The sequence below is a fragment of the Anomaloglossus baeobatrachus genome, chromosome 5 (assembly GCF_048569485.1).
Source record: "Anomaloglossus baeobatrachus isolate aAnoBae1 chromosome 5, aAnoBae1.hap1, whole genome shotgun sequence".
NCBI lineage: Eukaryota > Metazoa > Chordata > Amphibia > Anura > Aromobatidae > Anomaloglossus > Anomaloglossus baeobatrachus.
The window spans coordinates 70,863,013-70,881,782 of NC_134357.1; positions in this window are offsets into that span (position 1 = coordinate 70,863,013).

Genomic DNA, 18,770 nt, shown 5'->3' on the forward strand with positions numbered 1-18,770 from the left:
TTTGTTTTTAAAATGGTCTTGACACAATAAACTGATCGCGGCCATCAATGAACACCGTGAGTAGCACCACCACTGGTAAAAAAAGGTATTGCACAATTCTCATTGGAATCCATAGACTGGCTGTGTATTTTTTGGTTATATTGGGTTTTCCAAAAAAAAAAAACCTTCCAACAAAAGGCTCATTTTGTAGCTCTGTACTCTTTTTTTTCTATTCTTCTCCACTAGCTAATACTGTATATGAGTCCTAAACTAAAGGGGTTGTCGGCTTACAAAACCTATACCCCAGCAGGAAATTTATTATAAATAGAGTTATTAAATGTCGTGCTAGGATATAGCATTTGTAAACCAGACAACCCCTTTAATTGCGGCGTTACATTGTACCCCATTATTGGATACGGTTATGGCAATCTGCAGTTTGTTATTACTAATTCTAGGGAGAAAATCTTACTTAATAGTCAATGATGTAAAATGAGAAAGCACTTAAGTCTGACTTGTCAGAAGTTTATATTTGGTTACTTTCTTAGCATCCTAGAATAGCTTTTGAAATTTCAGCCTGATTTATTGGCTTGTGCGCTGGTTATTTTAGCTTACACTAAGGTGACGTGATTCTCCAATTCAGTTGGTCTGACGCTGCAGAATCATAATGTGCTGCTTGAATATATACGTCCTTAATGTGTCGAGAATTCTCCGAAAATGCATAAAAATATTATGGCGTTAACAAGAAATTTCCTAAATTTGATTTCAGGAAACAAAATGGCATTTATGATGTAGTTATTATTTATAGGCTTAACGGTAGACACGGGCGATATTAGTCAAGGAGAATAGAATTCTATCCCAATTTTACAACAGTACAGAATTCTTCAAAATGCGGCTATTTTGTAATTCACTATATGCAATTTCCGCACCATGGAGGCCGTCTGGCTGGCATTTTTCTGAATCATAGAGGGCTGGCAAAAGGTATAAAAAATAAAAATAGTGCTCACGTCAACCTTAATTTTTCTGGCCATCTCAGCTGCAGCTGCTCACTTTCCTATATAGGTCTTTGTCGAATATTTTTACAAGATTAAAGAGGTTGTCTACTACTTTTACACTGATGGCCTATCCTTGAGATAGGTCATCAATGTTTGATCGGCCGAGGTCCGACATTCCACACCCCCGCCGATCAGCTGCTCTCGATCCCAGTGGTCGCAGTCGGAAATGCTCAGTTCCAGCGCTGCTCTGTCTTCTGATAGCGGCCAAGGCTGGGTACCGCACATCCGCCTCCCATTCTAATTAATAGAAGTCGCATGTGCAGAACCTGGCCACGGCCACTATAAGAAGACTGAGCAGCACCGGAACTGAGCATTTCCAGCTGCCTGCTGCCGCCACCGGGACTGAGAACAGCTTATTGGTGGGGGTGTCAGACCCTAGCCGATCAGACATTGATGACCTATGCTAAGGCTAGACCATCAATGTAAACATAGTGGACAACCCTTTTATCTCTGCGCATGTGCATTATAACGTCGTGCTGCTTGCTATGACATAACGATGTTTCTGTGGCCTAACAATGCACATGTGTAGATACATCTCAGGTCAAGTCACAGGCAAAGTCCAGCCCTCATATGCACGACTATGCCTGGGCTGTTTTTATTCATGTGCGCGTAAGGTCACAACATCACTGCGACCTTATGCACTTTCTTTGCCATGACGTTGAGAGAGCATTAGGTCAGAGATGACCCTGTGCTTGCAGGTTAGTCGTGGATGGAAGTCCTGGTCTAGCATGAAGATGCAGCAGGAGGTGGTGGTTGGAAGGTGTGCCGATCGTATGGGGGAGGAAGAGCAGTGAAGGTATTAGTTTTCCGGGGGGGGTTTTATAAGTTACCTTCATTATGCCCTAGAGCAAGGGTGCACAACTCCAGTCCTCAAGGCCCACCAACAGGGCATGTTTTCAGGATTTCCTTAGAAATGCACAGGTGTTGGAATCATCACCTATGCAGGTGATTAAATTATCACCTGTGCAATACTAAGGAAAACTTGAAAACCTGCACTGTTGGTGGCCCTTGGGGATTGGATTTATGCACCTTTGCTCTAGTTTCTCCAGATTTCAGTGCATAATAAGGGACATTCAATTTTCGAGGAATAAATTTGCTGCAAATCAAAATTCCCAGTAAAATTAGCGCAACTTGGGAAATTCTAATTTTGTCGGATCCGCCCATATCTACTTAACGGGTTAGTCCGGTCTAAATACAATGCTGGCAGGGGTCATGGAGTCTTTAAAAATAACTAAATCTGGTAACTCACCTGCTGTCATCATCTGGACCAGCACAGGTTGCTCCATGTTCTGCAGTGGTTCTGCAAATGTTGAGGACATTGGCTGCAGCTGTCAGCTGACTTGAACCATGCGATCAGAAGTAAAGTATTTTAAAGATTATTTCTCTTTAACTTCATCATTACAAATAAATATGGACTTTTCTCTGATTTCTTTAGAGCAGCCCTCTGATAAATATTTAAAGAAGCCCTCCAATTAACTTTTTTCATTAAATCTGTGTTTATGTGCAAGTAGTGTAGTGTAAATCTATATATATAATTGCCTTATTCTGTCTGTCTGTCTGTCTGTCTGGCTCCAAAATTGTGTCCCGGGACATGCCCTTACGGTGACAAACAGCGGATTGGCTGCTGGCCTCGCCATGGCCCCGCCCCCCAGCACAGATTGGCCGCTCGCCTCGCCTCGGCTCCTCCCCCCGCACGGATTGGTCGCTCACCTCGCATCGGGTCCGCCCCCCCTCGCACGGATTGGCCATGTCCTTACGGTGACAAACAGCGGATTGGCTGCTGGGCTCGCCATGGCCCCGCACCCCGCACGGATTGGCCGCTCGGCTTCACGGATTCGCCATGGCCCCGCCCCCCCGCACGGATTGGCCGCTCGCCTCGGCTCCTCCCCCTTGCATGGATTGGCCGCTCTCCTCGCCCAGGCTCCGCCCCCCCACACGGATTGGCCGATCGCCCAGGCTCCGCCCCCCACACGAGGTGAGCGCATCATGGTCCTGCAGCGGCGGAACGAACACACGCACGCACACAGCATCCACATACTCACAACATCCCGTGATATCGCTTGCTTCTCGGCGGCGATACTGTGCAGTGATCTTCCAGGACCTGCCGGAGGATCACATGGCCGGAAGCATGTGGTATCTCCGGATGTTGTGATTGTGTCAGCGCGTGTATGCGATCGGATGTGTGTGAGTGTATGCGATCGGATGTGTGTGAGTGTATGCGATCGGGTGAGTGTATGCGATCGGGTGTGTGTGAGTGTATGCGATCGGGTGAGTGTATGCGATCGGATGTGTGTGAGTGTGTGTGAGTGTATGCGATCGGATCTGTGAGTGTCGGCAGAGGAGCACGGCGTGCAGCACAGCTGCTGGGACCGGCCACCGGTGGGCACAGGGAGAAGTGGTGTGTGTGTGTGAGTGTATGCGATCAGATGTGTGCGTGTTTAATGTCTGATGTGTGACTGTGGAGCACGATGGGGAGTGCGCAGCATGGGAGATGGAGCACGATGGGGGGGTGCGCAGCATGGGGGATGGAGCACGATGGGGGGTGCGCAGCATGGGGGATGGAGCACGATGGGGGGTGCGCAGCATGGGGGATGGAGCACGATGGGGGTGCGCAGCATGGGGGATGGAGCACGATGAGGAGTGCGCAGCATGGGAGATGGAGCACGTTTGGGAGTGCGCAGCATAGGGGATGGAGCACGATGGGGAGTGCGCAGCATGGGGGATGGAACACGATGGGGGGTGCGCAGCATGGGGGATGGAGCACGATGGGGAGTGCGCAGCATGGGAGATGGAGCACGTTTGGAAGTGCGCAGCATAGGGGATAGAGCACGATGGGGAGTGCGCAGCATGGGGGATGGAGCACGATGGGGAGTGCGCAGCATAGGGGATGGAGCACGATGGGGAGTGCACAGCATGGGGGATGGAGCACGATGGGGGGTGCGCAGCATGGGGGATGGAGCACGATGAGGAGTGCGCAGCATGGGGGATGAAGCACGATGGGGAGTGCGCAGCATGGGGGATGGAGCACGATGGGGGGTGCGCAGCATGGGGGATGGAGCACGATGGGGAGTGCGCAGCATGGGGATGGAGCACGATGGGGAGTGCGCAGCATGGGGGATAGAGCACGATGGGGGGTGCGCAGCACGGGGGATGGAGCACGATGGGGAATGCGCAGCATGGGGGATGGAGCACGATGGGGAATGCGCAGCATGGGGGATGGAGCACGATGGGGGATGGAGCACAATGGGGAGTGGGGATGGAGCACGATGGGGGGTGCGCAGCATGGGGGATGGAGCATGATGGGGGGTGCGCAACATGGGGGATGGAGCACGGTGGGGGGTGCACATCTCCCCCCAAAACACACACACACACACACACTGCCACACACGCACAACACACCACACACACACTGGGAACCACAAACACTGCCCTACACAGACACCCACACACACAATGCCGCACACACACAACACCCAACACACAAACACCGCGGCACACACAAATATACGCACATACCGCGCAACACACACATTGCACAAAACATACCTCCTCCCAAAACACACACACACCCACACAAACCGCGCAACACACATACACAATGATACAGACACACAGCGCTCTACAAACAACGCAACACACAAACAACACCGCTCTCACCCCCCGCCACACCCAGACAACACCCAGAACATGTACAGCCCCTACACAAACACTTGCTAACTACAGACAACAACATCTATATATATATATAACAAAAATCATACATTAACTACACAATACGTAAATTCTAGAATACCCGATGCATAGAATCGGGCCACCGTCTAGTGTTAATATATTCACCTAGCATGCTTTCTCTGGGATCCTGCTCCTCTTCTTAGTGATGTCACGGCTCTGCAGTATCTATGGAAACCTACGCCGTTCTGTTCCTCTTCTTAGTGACATCACCGACTATCCAGCTCACTCTATCCTCTATGTGTGAGCCGAAAATCTCTTTTACAGTCAAAAGGGTGCTTTACATGCTGCAACATCGCTAACGATATGTCGTCGGGGTCACAGTGTTTGTGACGCACATCCGGCGTCGTTAGCGACATCGCAGCGTGTGACAGCTAGGAGCGACGATCAACGATCGCAAAAATGGCAAAAATTGTTGATCCAAATCATAATGTCGTCGGTGTTTCAATCCGCAGGTTGCTCGTCATTCCTGCGGCACCACACATCGCTGTGTGTGAAACCGCAGGAACGACGAACATCATCTTACCTGCGTCCATCGGAAAGGAGGAAGGAAGAAGGTGGGCGGCATGTTCCGGCCGCTCATCTCCTCCCAGCCTCTTCTATTGGGTGGCCGTTTTGTGACGCCGCTGTGATGTCGCTGTGACTCCGAACGCACCTCCTCCTTGAAGAAGGGATTGTTCGGCAGCAACGGCAACGTCGCTGAACAGGAATGACGCTGCCGTAGCGATATTGTTCGCTACGGTAGTGATCACCACATGTCGCACAAACGATGGGGGTGGGTGCTATCGCTCGCGATATCGCTAGCGATGTCGCAGTATGTAAAGCACCCTTAAGTCTATGAAGCCTTGTCCTGATGCTCTATAGACTAAAGGCTACTTTACACGCTGCGATATCGGTCCCAATATCACTAGCGTGGGTACCCACCCCCATCTGTTGTGCGACACGGGCAAATCGTTGCCCGTGCCGCACAACATCGCGCAGACCCATCACACATACTTACCTGCCCGGCGACGTCGCTTTGACCGGCGAACTGCCTCCTTTCTAAGGGGGCGGTCTGTGCGGCGTCACAGCGACGTCACCGAGCGGCCGCCCAATAGAAGCGGAGGGGCGGAGATGAGTGGCCGGAACATCCCGCCCACCTCCTTCCTCCCTCATAGCGGCCGGGAGGCAGGTAAGGAGAGCTTCCTCGTTCCTGCGGTGTCACACGGAGCGATGTGTGCTGCCGCAGGAGCGACGAACTACAGCGTTACTGCTGCAGTAACGATAATCGAGAATGGACCCCCATGTCACCGATGAGCGATTTTGCACGTTTTTGCACCGATCCAAAATCGCTCATCGGTGTCACACGCAGCAACATCGCTAATGCGGCCGGATGTGCGTCACAAATTCCGTGACCCCAACGACTCCGCATTAGCGATGTCGCAGCGTGTAAAGCCCCCTTTACATTGTAAGAGCCACTTTTGGGTCATGCAGGACGCAGCGTGACCCGGACAGTCTGAAGAGGGGTGACGTCAATGAGAAGAGGAGCAGAATGGTTTTGGATATCAGAGAAAGTGGTGGTAGGTGAGTATATTAATACCCTAACACTATACTACATGAACAGATACAGAGATTTAATAAAGTGAAGAACATGAATAAACTCAAGAACCAAATGTTAATGCCCAAAGATTAAAAGTTCATAAGATAATGATTCATTATAATAGGACGTTAAATCTGCTACTGGTAAGTTGGAAGGTGGGTGATCTATTACTCAATGACTAGGAGGCAAGAGTTAAAGTCGCCGAATGATGAGTCTATAAGTAAAATCTTTAAATCTCTACTTAACCAATGTACTAAAGCTTCACACACTTTTCTACATATTTGCCACCTGGAACTTCAGGTGTAACATGACATATTTTGAATATCTGGTGCCCAAAAATCTATTTATTAAAGTTCAAGGGTCTTATCATAGAGTTCTCTAAAAAAAAATCCTTTACCAATATGGCAATATATTGGGTAGATCTGAATCTCTCCATAATTATGTTGAGCCACTAGATTAAAAAGGTTGTCAATTACTTTAACATTGATGGCCTATACTTAGGGGTACTTTGCACACTACGACATCGCAAGCCAATGCTTGCGATGCCGAGCACGATAGTCCCCGCCCCCGTCACAGCAGCGATATCTTGTGATTGCTGCCGTAGTGAACATTGTCGCTACGACAGCTTCACATGCACTCACCTGCCCTGCGACGTCGCTCTGGCCGGCAAACCGCCTCCTTACTAAGAGGGCGGGTCGTGCGGCGTCACAGCGATGTCACACGGCAGGCAGCCAATAGAAGCGGAGGGGTGGAGATGAGCGGGACGTAAACATCCCACCCACCTCCGTCCTTCCGCATAGCCGGCGTGAGCCGTGGTGACGCAGGTAGGAGATGTTCCTCGCTCCTGCGGCTTCTCACACGGCGATGTGTGCTGCCACAGGGGAACGAGGAACAACATTGTACCGTCGCTGCAGCGAAATTATAGAAATGTCAGACACTACACCGATGATACGATTACGACGCTTTTGCGCTCGTTAATCGTATCATAAAGGATTTACACACTACGATATCGACAGCGACGCCGGATGTGCGTCACTTTCGATTTGACCCCCCCAACATCGCACCTGCGATATCGTAGTGTGCAAAGTACCCCTTAGGATAGGTCATCAATGTCTAATCAGCCGGGGTCCAACACCCTACATCCCCGCCGATCAGTTGTTCTCAGTCCAGGTGGCGGAAGCAGGCAGCCGGAAATGCTCACTCTGGAGCTGCACAGTCAATTGATAGCGGCCACAGCCGGGCACTGCACATCCGCCTCCTATTGATTTGAATAGAAGGCATGTGTGCCGTGACCGGCCTTGGATGCTATCAGTTGACGGAGAAGCTTCGGAACTGAGCATTTCCAGCCGCCAGCTAATCGGTGGGGGTGCCGGCTGTCAGACCCTGGCCAATCAGACAATGATGACCTATCCTAAAGATAGACCACCAATGTAAAAATAGTGGCCGACCTCTTTACTTCACAACATTGTTCTCTACATGCAGTTTGCTAAAGTTAAAGCACTTTTATATTCTCTTCCCATACACATTGGAAAGATTTTGGTCAGAACTGAAGTGCAATGAAGAAGAGGACATGTAAAGTAATGTAGGAATGACTCCATCATCAACATATTCGAGCATGTGAAAACAAGCTGGTGGACAAGGAGAGCAGATGAGAGCAGGGTTGCCAAGATATTTTTTTCTTCTTTTTTTTTTTTTCTGAAAAGCTTATCCAAAAATCACAGACAGCCAACGTTTGCTATGGACACATTGGAACACCATAATGAATCATAAAGATCATAAGTGATGCATTTCCATAGCTCAGATACTGATGTGAATCTATGAATGCAAAGACAGAATTACCTGTAAAATAATAATAATAATAATAATAATAATAAATGGTACAAGTTCATCCAATTAAAAAAAAAAAGAAATAGTGCATGATTTTTTTTTAGAGACAGTGGAAAAATGTCTACACTTAACTGTACATGAAGTTACGGAACTTTTCCAATCCTGTGGGAGATTGTGAATACAATTTAATTTATGAAATGGAATTGTGATTTAAAACGTTATTCGCAACTGGGCAAGTTATCAGCTCTCCACAACTGGCCGATTGCGGGGGTCCCACTGCTATCCTACAGTTTCTGGATGTCTGTCTGATTTATACTGACTTTTACCAATTCTGAGAGCAGGGCTCTGAAATAGACCGTTCAAATGAAATAGTGGCCATCATGCATGCCACTACTCCATTCTTTGTCTATGGGACTGCTGGAGATAACTAAGTAAAGCATTCCCATAGACAATGTATGTCGTAGTGCGAATGCATGGCCATTACTCATATTTCAGAGCATCATTCTCGGCAAAGTTCCAACAGTAGGATCCCATAAATCAGTAAGTTATCACTTATAATATGGATAGGTGAAAACTTGCCCAGCTTGGAATAACCCTTTAAAGAGAACCTTTTGTAATATAAAGTAAAGACATGGCTGTAATGGTGCTGAAATACTGATTAAATTGATACTTTTGGTGGAACAAAATCCACTTTATTGTTCTTCTTTAATCACCATTTAAAGTTCTGCTATTTAGATTTTGGTGCACAGAGGCCGGACTGTACACTGGATCTTCTCCCTGTCTGTGATTCCCCAACCCTCCATCTGCCTTTGATCTGTGAATGATTTACCTCCACTGTTTGAAATCTCAGAAGTGATCTGTCATTCAAATGTCTTAGTACATATGATCACCACTCCGTCCTTAACACTTAGGCGGGCTTTGCACATTGCGACATCGCAAGCTGATGCTGCGATGTCGCACACGATAGTCCCCGCCCCCGTCGCAGGTACAATATCTTGTGAAAGCTGGCGTAGCGAAAATTATCGCTACGCCAGCTTCACATGCACTCACCTGCCCTGCGACCGTCGCTCTGGCCGGCGAACCGCCTCCTTGTTAAGGGGGCGGGTCGTGCGGCGTCACTGCGACGTCACACGGCAGGCGGCCAATAGGAACGGAGGGGCGGAGATGAGCAGGATGTAAACATCCCGCCCACCTCCTTCCTTCCGCATATCCTACGGAAGCCGCAGTGACGCCGGTAGGAGATGTTCCTCGCTCCTGCGGCTTCACACACAGCGATGTGTGCTGCCGCAGGAGCGAGGAACAACATCGGACCGTCGCGTCAGTGTAATAATGGATTACGCCGACGCTGCACCGATGATACGATTACGACGCTTTTGCGCTCGTTAATCGTATCATCTAGGCTTTACACACTACGATATCGCATGCGATGCCGGATGTGCGTCACTTTCAATTTGACCCCACCGACATCGCACCTGCGATGTCGTAGTGTGCAAAGCCCGCCTTAGTGCATGTGGAGATAACAATATAAATCAGAAAAAAATCCCAGCACGCTCTTTGGATGAACAAAATTTTTGTCTTTTTGATTACCATCTGTCTGGTCTGATCAGAAAAAATCCAGTAATTAAAAAGACAAAAAAAAAATCTTGATCCAAAGTGAGTGTTGGGATTTTTTTTTATTTAATCTGTCATTCAAAGACTAGAGGCATTTGGAGGAACTGGGGAATCACAGACAGGGAGAATATGCCCTAGTGTCCCTAATTAGATAACTTCAAATGTTGATTAAAGAAGAACCACTAAGCGTATTTCTTCACTTAAGGCATCAATTTAATCTGTGTTACCGCGCTATTACAGCTATGTCTTCACTTTACATTACAAAATCGTGCTGACAGGTTCTCTTTAACTTTGAAAGGGGCACAAATGGTAAGTCTCCCTTTATATTCTGTGCAAGTACATCAGTAGCAACTGTTACAATACTTCCAAGAGAGGCTTTATTACCAAAATGTTACATCACTTCTGGTCCCCCCAGTGGGCTCATATTTAAATTTAATGAGTATGTTTTTGGAGTGAAGAAAAAAATACAAACTACATACAGATGTTTACCCTGAGAAGGCTCGAAACCAGACCCAATTATGCAAGGTGTTCAGTGCGATCCACAGGAATAGGATGGAGGTATCTGCACTATCCAAGATGTATTTTTTAACTTCACCCACTTTGGAAAACCCTGTTGACCTATTTCTTAGGTCATAACCACAATGGGAAGAACCACAGATCCATCATATACCATTCATTAATTTCTGTGGCTTTGGCCACCAGCACTTTAAACCAAATTAAAGCATATCATTACCGAGCTGCCGAACACAGGGATGAAACGAATTATATTTGTTATAAAACGCAAACTAATCAGTGGTCTATACGAATTTCACGGGGTTCTCAGAGCCTCGTAGCAGCCATGCGCACAGCGACTACACTAAGGAATTTGCAATAAGAAAAAAAAAAAACTCCTGCACATTTTGCCAGTAAAGTATGAATACTTTTATGAAAAGATTTAAATAGCATACAAAGATTAATGTGACACTTTTTCTTTTTGGTCCACACATTAAAAGTAAGGCTGAGCCGATTGTGGCATGGAAGTGGGCCAAATAATGATCTAGAGGAAAACACACAACCTTAATGTAAGGAACAGAGCTCATTACTTGGCCTCAAAACGTATATTTATATTTTGAGAGTGCAGCGGAATACCAGATCATTTTTCATTTTTTTTTTATTGGAAATAAAACTTAATGTGTAAGATACAAGATGAAGGCGCACAGGTGCTACGGCGAATTTATTTTATAGATGGCAAGACATTTTTCTTACTATTCTTTAAAACTCGAAGAGCTGAGAATGCCAAAAAAAAAGACAAACGGACTCTGATATTATCTGGTACTTATTTAGGCAAGATTGACTGACTGCCGACCATTCTTAGCTGTTTATTAAACTTTGCCGATTTCAACAGTCCTGCACCAATGCTCCATAGGAAAACACAACGTACTACATTCCTCCTGAAAATTTGAAAACAATTCTTTCTTGTTAGACTTTGACCTAAGAAACTGTCTTTTTTTCTTTTTTTAGTATCCAGGAAGAAAAAAAATGGAGTTATATTTTTACTTTTGGAAGACAATTATAGGTATTTTGGACCTGTCTCAGAAACATAAAAAAAATGTCTAAAAAAGGAAATTGTCTGCTGGATTCCAAAATGTGTAAAATCAATTAAAATTGCTGGAAGACATTTGTTTTTTGGAAATGTTCACTTAGAAAAAAAGTTTAGATTTTAAGAAATTTCAATAAATAAATAAATAAATATAAATATATTTGTGTGCGTGTGTATATATATATATATATACATATATATATATATATATATATATATATATATATATATATATATATATATATATATACAGTGTATATATGCTGCTCAAAAAAAATAAAGGGGATACTAAAATACCATTTTGTTGTTTGTGTTCCCTATATATATATATATACACACACACATACACACTGGACCTGTTTATGCTTTATACCCATTTTATTTTGACATATATTTGATATTTTTATTTTTATTTACAAAGAGCTAGGATTGGATATGATAACCAGATCAAGAGTCGGGAGGACATATCTTTATAGTTATCGGCAGCAGCATTCTACCTAAGTTCTGAGTCTTACAGGTGAAACTGAAATACCGTAGATCAGGGGCCCGCGACCCATGGTTCGGGAGCCACATGTGGCTCGCAGGCCCATGAAGTGTGGCTCGCGACTGTCTGCCAGTTGGGTGCATTTGTACCAGGAAAATCAGGTCTCCAGATGTTCACATTTGTGAGTAGCCCCACATCTAAGGGCAGATCTGGATGGTGGTAAGAACCCTTAGATCTGTATACTGCCTCGGTGTGGTGATTTCTGTGGAAAAGCTTTGGCTGTCATTATACTGGGAACTGGGGCTCTGCGTGCCACTACAGTGAGGAGTGGGAGCTAAATGTGGCTCACAACACTCTCTCAAAACTGAATGTGGCTTTCAAAGTCAGAAAGGTTGGGGAACGGAACACTGCTGTAGAGACCTTGGGTGGTGACACCGAATGCTCTGTGTGCAAAAGTCTAGCTAAGACTATGAAAATATATTTTCTAAAACTAGGCCTCCATAGAGACTTTTTGAATTCATACTAATTGATTTTAAAGACTAACTGTACCTGTGACATCCAGATACATGTCAGAAGTCTTGATCGGTAGGAACCCAAGTGCTGAAATCTTCACTGATTGCTAAAATAAAGGAGAAAATACCACTGAGTGCTGCTCCCCTCTGAAACAGAAGGATGACTCCAAAGGCTATTTTTAAGTTCATTTTCAGTCTCCGATGAAGGTACATTCAATTTTGTGTTTCTGCTTCTTTGTTTCAGTGGCTTTTTTGGCTACAGACCCTTACCAATAAAAACGATGGACGTGACTTTGTGATATGTCTAAAAAATTTTAAAAGTTCAGTGACACTTACTATTATCCTTCTGGTTGGTGTCCATCACTCCGCAGCCATTCCCCGTGGTAGATGCAGTAGACAAACTTGTGATACGACGTTCTCTTGTCAAACCAAAGTTGAACATTTATATTCCTTTTCATCGTTATGCTACACTCCCACAATTCTGCTGCTGTTTTTTCTGGGGTATTTTCTCTCGGCCTATCTCTGTTATCTTGCAACTAATCCGCAAGCTGCCGGTCACCTGTGCCTCCATTACGCCACTCCTTTCTCACCACTGGCCACTTCTAGGCCTCAACGGCGGTCTAGTTGGAAGTCTGGACCCAATGGGTTGGGGCTCTGGAACTTTAGGAGGTTACCTCAGGGTTCCCTGACTGGCTCTTATGCCATGCCTCGTCTTCAGTCCACGAACCCTTCTGCAGAACTGGCTTCTCACGAGGCCCATCTCTCTAACCTACCCTCCAGCCATCTGTTACTCCTCCTCCTATCGTACCTAACATCTAGTGTCACGCTGCTCCTACCCGACCACTAGGTGGTGCCATGCTTCACTGGCAACAACAGTAACTCTATTACATACATTAACATTGTACTTGTTACCTAAAAAACATTATTTTGACAACACAGACAATTAACATAAAACAGCAGGGGGTGGACGCTCAACCACCTCTAACAAGTGCAAACAACAGAACTGATTTGGCTGGATGAGAGGGCTCTGACAGGGGGTTTAAGGGCTACAATTTCTCCTTTTGGAGATTGACAATTAGTGTAATAAACTTATAAGCAACGCAGTGCTCTTTGGGGGGGAAGTGATCAGGACCTCTAGTGCCATCTATTGGTAGTAGCAATAGAGCGACACCTGCAGAAAGTCCACAAGCATGCAAAAAATTCTACATTTAGCTTTGGAGAGCAGATTTATTTATGAAATCGATTAGTGGCACTATTTATAGTCCCCAATCTTATTGAGAGCAGAAAGATTTTTTTCTTTACAGTTAAAACTCACAAAAGTACCAATATGATAGGCATGGTATGAAAACTGGGGGACTGCTCTGGCACCACTCATCTCTGGGCGTCAGAAAGGAAATCCTATACAATAAATTTCTTTAGGCATTAGAGAAGTGTTCGGCAGGCCCCATGCCCATGAGATTGTCAGTGGTCTACCATGGATGATCAGAGTATTTAAGGCTTGAGGAGTACATGGAGCTTGGACAGAGCTTATGATTTAATGGGACAGGGTTAAAAACCTGATGAAGAGTAAGATTTAAAAGTCAGGCTGTTTAAGGTATGGAACTGTATGCCTTTGACTCTTGTGGTGTTCTTACATAGACTTTTTACTTCTTTTTACTTCTTGGGTAAAAGAGAAGGTAATTCTTGTCCTCCTGAGAACTTCAGTTCCAACCTCTTTGATGGGCATGAGGCGTTACCCTGTTTTTCCCTTTGCTGATTTTTTACATTTCATCATTGCAAAGAATTTGAAATGCATCAGAGTATATGCCGCTAACTTTTAGCTATGACAAAAAAAAAATTGTGGCTGCCAACGTCATGCAGTTTGTAGGAGTTCCTTGTCTGTAAAACCAAGGTCTGTCGAGATATCTATCTGAGATCTTTCTAAAACCAATTAAAATTGAAAATCTAAGGTATAATTACAGCAAGAACCGTAGAAAAACCCCAACGGAGCTAATCCTTAGCTATTCCATGCAAAATATCGGTGCTACCGAAATATGTGATGACAATTGTCAGAATGCAAGGAAAACTCTGCAATGAAATCAATGTCACACCCAACCAGTGTGAATAAGGCCTTGGAGCCTACTATTTAGATGTTTGTAACTTTTTGATAATTGAAGAGAATTGCTGACCAAATGCTGTCATGATAAGTAGTGGCCCTTTTTTCTTCTGTCGGCTATGGCTGGTTTCAAACATTAGGCTTTTCGCCGGTTTGCCGAATTCGGCGCACGCCAGTACAGTGTATACAGTACAATGGCAGCGCCGCAATTTCCAGGTCACATGCTCCGTTCACATGACAGCATGTGACCGGCGCCTGTCGCGCTGCCATTGTACTGTATACACTGTTATGGAATGCGCCAAATCCGGCAAACCGGCGAAAAGCTGGATGTGTGAAACTAGCCTAACCTATATGTGTAAATAACTATTCCCAAAACAATGACATCATCATATATGATGATGTCATTTTATACCACTGATAGTAAGTACCACTGTTGTTGTATGATCCAAAGGAGTCTATGGACCTCCAGTTACTGGGATCAATAGGTAAAAAGTGCAATTTCTGCACTTTTCCTAAGCAATTAGGTACAAAATATATTTTATATTCGTTAGTGATATATTCCCTGTTCTGCCTTCTCCTATTAAGACCACATTTTATGAAAATTAAGTATATAGTAATGTCATACAAACCCAATGGTAACATCCATAGGACAAAATGATATGTGGTTCAAAACTAGTAATACTTCAACTGTTTTAATATCATTCTGCATATAGGGCATATGATGAGATTCATTTTAGGAGAACTATGCAACAATGGAGCATCTCTTTGGCTTAACACTCTGCAGTGGACGGTGTAAATGCCATGCAGAGTGTTGGACATCTTACCCTCCTGACAATGAGCTACAGGGGGCACCTGAAAGGCTCTCCCTGGGTTTTGTTTCTTTATTGACTGGGGATCTGGCCACATTAGGATTAAGCAGATGAGAACCCCCGGTGTGCAGGATATTTGTGTCATTTGACGATGTGACATTTCAATTCACTAAGAATAACTCTCCTTTTTTTTACTTGGTAAGATGGTGTTGGAAGGAAGGTTCAGAAATAGGATCTTCATGACAAGTAATCAGTTTGCATTATTTGTTAGAGCAAGCAGTATCGGAGACAAGATTGTACAGTCATATCAGACGGAGGAGGATAAAACTGGTGTCAGTGTAAAGCACACTTTACACGCTGCGATATCGGTACCGATATCGCTTGCGAGCGTACCTGCCCCCGTCGGTTGTGCGACATGGGCAAATCGTTGCCCGTGGTGCACAGCATCGCTTACACCCGTCACATGGACTTTCCCTGTGACGTCGCTGTGGCCGGCGAACTGCCTCCTTTCTAAGGGGGGCGGTTCGTGCGGCGTCACAGTGACGTCACACAGCAGCCATCCAATAGAAACGGAGGGGCGGAAATGAGCGGGTGAAATATCCCGCCCACCTCCTTCCTTCCTCATTGCCGGTGGATGCAGGTAAAGAGATGTTCATCGTTCCTGCGGTGTCACACATAGCAATTTGTGGTGCTGCAGGAACGACGAACAACCAGCGGCATGCACCACCAACGATATTATGAAAAGAAGCAACGTGTCAACGATTTTTTACATTTTTGCGATCGTTGATCATCGCTCCTAGGTGTCACACGCTGCATGTCGCTAACGACGCCGGATGTGCATCACAAACACCGTGACCCCGACGATATATCATTAGCGATGTCGCAGCGTGTAAAGCACCCTTAAGGCCATAGATGCATCATGTACGGTTCATCCACATAGGAAAGTGAATACTGTACACAGAATGGACAAATAAAATCAGATCGGTACATATCTAACCGCGGAACAAACAGAGATGAAGCAACACTGGACTCTTCGATTTTTGTGTGCAGTGCCTCCATGGTGTGTGCACAAAGCTATTACAAATGAGGTCAAAAACCGATGCAGCCTTCCCAATGCTGCCAGACGTGATAGATAAATATATAGACAGACAGACAGACAGAAAGACAGATAGATAGATAGATAGATAGATAGATAGATAGATAATAGATACAGTGCCTACAAGTAGTATTCAACCCCCTGCAGATTTAGCAGGTTTGATAAGATGCAAATAAGTTAGAGCCTGCAAACTTCAAACAAGAGCAGGATTTATTAACATGCATAAATCTTACAAACCAACAAGTTATGTTGCTCAGTTAAATTTTAATAAATTTTCAACATAAAAGTGTGGGTCAATTATTATTCAACCCCTAGGTTTAATATTTTGTGGAATAACCCTTGTTTGCAATTACAGCTAATAATCGTCTTTTATAAGACCTGATCAGGCTGGCACAGGTCTCTGAAGTTATCTTGGCCCACTCCTCCATGCAGATCTTCTCCAAGTTATCTAGGTTCTTTGGGTGTCTCATGTGGACTTTAATCTTGAGCTCCTTCCACAAGTTTTCAATTGGGTTAAGGTCAGGAGACTGACTAGGCCACTGCAACACCTTGATTTTTTCCCTCTTGAACCAGGCCTTGGTTTTCTTGGCTGTGTGCTTTGGGTCGTTGTCTTGTTGGAAGATGAAATGACGACCCATCTTAAGATCCTTGATGGAGGAGCGGAGGTTCTTGGCCAAAATCTCCAGGTAGGCCGTGCTATCCATCTTCCCATGGATGCGGACCAGATGGCCAGGCCCCTTGGCTGAGAAACAGCCCCACAACATGATGCTGCCACCACCATGTTTGACTGTAGGGATGGTATTCTTGGGGTCGTATGCAGTGCCATCCAGTCTCCAAACGTCACGTGTGTGGTTGGCACCAAAGATCTCGATCTTGGTCTCATCAGACCAGAGAACCTTGAACCAGTCTGTCTCAGAGTCCTCCAAGTGATCATGAGCAAACTGTAGACGAGCCTTGACATGACGCTTTGAAAGTAAAGGTACCTTACGGGCTCGTCTGGAACGGAGACCATTGCGGTGGAGTACGTTACTTATGGTATCGACTGAAACCAATGTCCCCACTGCCATGAGATCTTCCCGGAGCTCCTTCCTTGTTGTCCTTGGGTTAGCCTTGACTCTTCAGACAAGCCTGGCCTCGGCACGGGTGGAAACTTTCAAAGGCTGTCCAAGCCGTGGAAGGCTAACAGTAGTTCCATAAGCCTTCCACTTCCGGATGATGCTCCCAACAGTGGAGACAGGTAGGCCCAACTCCTTGGAAAGGGTTTTGTACCCCTTGCCAGCCTTGTGACCCTCCACGATCTTGTCTCTGATGGCCTTGGAATGCTCCTTTGTCTTTCCCATGTTAACCAAGTATGAGTGCTGTTCACAAGTTTGGGGAGGGTCTTAATTAGTCAGAAAAGGCTGGAAAAAGAGATAATTAATCCAAACATGTGAATCTCATTGTTATTTGTGCCTGAAATACTTCTTAATACTTTAGGGGAACCAAACAGAATTCTGGTGGTTTGAGGGGTTGAATAATAAATGACCCTCTGAATAAACTTTTCACAATTTTAAAAAAAAAAGAAATAACATTCTTTTTTGCTGCAGTGCATTTCACACTTCCAGGCTGATCTACAGTCCAAATTTCACAATGCCAAGTTAATTCCGAATGTGTAAACCTGCTAAATCTGCAGGGGGTTGAATCTACTTGTAGGCACTGTAGATAGAGGGATAGATAGTTGATAGATAGATAATAGATAAATAATAGATAGATGAATAATAGATAGATAATAGATAAATAGGTGATAGATCAATAGATAATAGACAGATAAATAATAGATAGATAATAGATAGATAGATATTGGGTAGATAGATAGAGAAGATGGATAGATAGATAATAGATAGATAATGGGTAGATAGATAGAAAATGGGTAGATAGATACAGAAGATGGATAGATAGATAGATAGATATAGATAGATATACTACAGACAGATAGATAATGGGTAGATAGATAGATACAGAAGATGGATAGATATGTCGCGGGCGGAGGAGGGGACGCTGCGCTCTCCCACTGCTCGGGTCCGGCCGCTGGTGCTGCTGCTCGGTGGTGGCTCGAGCGGTGGGCCGGATCCCGGGGACTCGAGCGGCGCTCCTCGCCCGTGAGTGAAAAGGGGGTTTGGATTGATTGTGGGGATTTATTGTCCGTGACGCCACCCATGGCTGTGGTGATAATGGTGACACCACCGCTGCTCTGGATGGGGATCCCGGGAGCGGTGACAGGGAGCAGCTTTGTTGTTAGTTCTCCCCTCCGTGGGTAGGGGGTTGGTTGTCCCGGGGCCCGGTGATGGGGTAGGGATGGATGGCAGGCGGGTTACGGGGCCTGGCGAGGTGCAGGGTCGCAGGGGCAGCGCTGTGCCGCACGGCACGGTGGTACTCACG